Source organism: Lagenorhynchus albirostris, chromosome 19, assembly GCF_949774975.1.
Source record: "Lagenorhynchus albirostris chromosome 19, mLagAlb1.1, whole genome shotgun sequence".
Lineage (NCBI taxonomy): Eukaryota > Metazoa > Chordata > Mammalia > Artiodactyla > Delphinidae > Lagenorhynchus > Lagenorhynchus albirostris.
Window position 1 is genome coordinate 48,466,359 of NC_083113.1, and position 3,523 is coordinate 48,469,881.

Genomic DNA, 3,523 nt, shown 5'->3' on the forward strand with positions numbered 1-3,523 from the left:
CAAGGAATAGATGAAACATGTCTGTGATTAAAAGGACATTATGGTGGCTTTATGCCAACAAGCTTTTTAAAACAGCCTGATTGCAACATAGTTCCCACACCACAAAATTTACTCATTTAAAGTGCATAGTTCAATCATTTTGGTATATTCACAGACGTGCGCAACCATCACCACAGTCAATTTTGGAAGATTTTCATCACCCCAAGAAGGAACCTCTGACCAATTAGCAGTCACTCCCCATTTCTCCCCAATCCCCAGCTTTAGACTAATCTTTCTGTCTCTCTATATTTTCTTATTCCAGACATTTCATATAAATGGAATTATACAAGATGTGGTCTTTTGTGACTGTCTTCTTTCACTTAGCACATTTTCAAAGTTCATTCGTCTTAGGCATATACCTGTGGAACTGCTGGACCACATAGTAACTCTGTGCTTTACCTTTCAAGAAACTGTCAAACTGTTTCCCCAAGCAACCATTTTATGCCCTCACCAGTAATTTCTGAAGTCTCCAATTTCTCCACACCCTTGCCAACACTCTATCTTTTTGATTATAACCATACTAGTGGGTGTGAAATGACATTTCATTATAGTTTTGATTTGCACGTCCCTGATGACTAATGATGTTAAGCATCTATTCATGTCTTTATTGGTCATGGTATATGTTGTTTTGGAAAAATGTCTACTCAAATCCTTTGCCCATTTTTTTAAAGACTTTTTTGATGTGGACCATTTTTAAAGTCTTTATTGACTTTGTTACAATATTGCTTCTGTTTTATGTTTTGGTTTTTTGGCAGCGAGGCATGTGGGATCTTAGCTCCCCGACCAGGGATTGAACCCGCGCCCACTGCATTGGAAGTGCAGAATCTTAGCCACTGGATCACCAAGGAAGTCCCCCTCTGCCCATTTTTAAATTGGGTTGTCTTTCTATTATTGAGTTGTAAGAGAGAGTTCTTTATATATTATAAACGCAAGTCTCTTATAAAGTGTATGATTTGAAAATATTTCCTCCTGTGGGTGTCTTTTCACTTCTTGATGGCATCGTTTGAAGCATAAACGTTTTTAATTTTGATGAAGTCCAGTTTATCTAGTTTTAGTCTAATGTCCCTCTTGCTTTGGGGGTTGTATCTAAGAAGGCTTTGCCTAACCCAAGATCACAAAATTTACTCCTGTGTTCTTCTAAGAGTTTTATAGTTTTAGTTCTTACATTTAGGTCTATGACCCATTTCAGTAAATCTTTCTCATGTGAGAATAACAGAAAAATAGATGTGAAATTAGGACCCAGTATTTGGGACTTCACCATTCTCAGCCTCGTGTTCTTTGGACAGCATAAATAAACCGTACAGTGACAAACTGGGATGTCGCCTTTTGCCCCATCCCTGGGGTCTGAGTCTGGGGAAAAGGATACCCCAGAGTTCTTCAGCAGACTTTCTCCTCCTTTACCCTACTTCTCCCACTCTCCTCTTTACAGATTACTAGCACTCCATACATTTGTTCAAATTTACAAAGTTTCTGACCACTTTATGGGTAACCAGGGAACTATTTTCTGTTGTGTCAAATAGTTTAGCAAAGAGGTCAAAAAATTGGTTAGCAGGCCAAATCCAGCAGAAAGACATGCATTGTTCGATCTGAAAAGCATTTTACATGAAGTTAAATTAGCAGCCAGCTGTGATATTATGATTTCGCAGAAATATACATTTCATATACATTTTGGTCATTCAGATGACCAAAATGTGTTTCTCATATATATTTGGCCTTCATCCACAGTTCCTGGCTCACAGCTCCCAAAACCCCTGGAATTTCCTAAGTGTTGAGAGTGGTAAAGGTGTCTTGTGTTATATGAATGACTTTTAGAAGCACCTAAGGATGGGGCTGGTTGCCAGGACAACTTACCGTGTGATTAGAGGATTGGAACTTTCAGTCCCCACATCCCCACACAGCCCTCCCCTGCCCCACCTCTGGGGAGAGGGGGGAGGGGCAACAAGTTGAATCAGTTCCCAATGGCCAGTGATTTAACGAATCATGCATATGTGATGAAGTCTCCATAAAACCCCAAAAGGACATGGTTGAGAGCTTCCCAGTTAGTGAACACGTGGAAATTCGGGGAGAGTGGCACCCTTGGAGGGGGCATGGAAGCTCCACTCACCTTCCTCGTACCTTGCCCTGTGCATCTCTTCCATCCGGCTGTTCCTGAGTTACATCCTCATGATAAACCAGTGATCTAGTATGTAAAATGTTTGAGTTCTGTAAGCCACTTTAACAAATTAATTGAACCCAATTTATAGCCAGTCGGTGAGAAGCACAGGTAACAGCCTGGACTTGCAACTGGCATCTCGAATCAGGGGGTGCAGTGGGAGTCGGTCTTGTAGGATTGAGCCCTTAACCTGTAGAATCTGGTGCTATCTCTGGGTAGTGTCAGAATTGAGTTGAATTGTTGGACACACTGCTGGTGTCCAAGAATTGTTTGTTGGTTTGGGGAACTCCCAATATACCAGCACTTAAAAATTAAGAGATTTCAAATAATCTAATTTCCAATTTCCTTTGAAAAACTGGAGAATCTGGCAACACTGGGCACATAATCCCACAAAATATCAATAGAAATAGGCTGGAACTGAGCAATTCCTTTAGACAAATCTCTCCAGCTGGCCACAGTACAAATCCCAACTCCCTACAAGTTTCCTGGTTCACTATTACCGTGTTGTCTTGGTAATAATTTATGGGGTCCTTCCTGCCAAACTCAGCATCTTTAGCCCCTCATCCACCATAGTCTCTTTCCACTGTCTTGGGTTATCACCTTTTTGAAAAGATCCTCCTCTGTTTGGTCCTGGATACGTATCTTGGGGGCTTCTGGCTGAACTCTGCATGTATCCTTCAGGGGTGCTAGAAACATTCTGTATCTTGATCGAAGTGCTACCACTTCGCATTAAGTGTATAAATACATAAAATTCATCAAGCTATACATTTAAGATTTGTGCACTTTACTGTACGTTACACCTCAATTTAAAAAAAAAATTAGAGAGAGAATGGATGGGTAGTTTCCTACCAGACATTGTATGTCTGTCTGCAATGCCTGGAACTGCAGCAGTTATCTTGTGAACAGGGGTAAGCTACCCAAATCAGACAATCCAATTTACTGAAAATGGCAAAGCAGAAAAAGATTTATGATGTCACAGAATACTAAACCAACCTCGGAGCCTCTCTTCATGTGGACTTACTACTGAAATAATACATGTTTTTCACAAACTATATCAGCTTTCAGCCATCCCAGTGCGTAATCATACAAAAGCTTCTTGATGGTAATATATAGCTCACAAAGTGGAGTTAGTAAGACTCAAGTTCACATGTCAGTACAGTTTAATCAGATCTTTGGACAAAAATTTTACCATAAACTAGTGAGTTGAACATAAAAGAAATACAGTTAAGCATATATGTTATGTACTAAAAAAAAATCAAGTTGGAAAACCTTATTACAAAAGATTAAACTCATTGGCCACTGAAAAAGAAATAACAGTTCTAGTTCACAGAA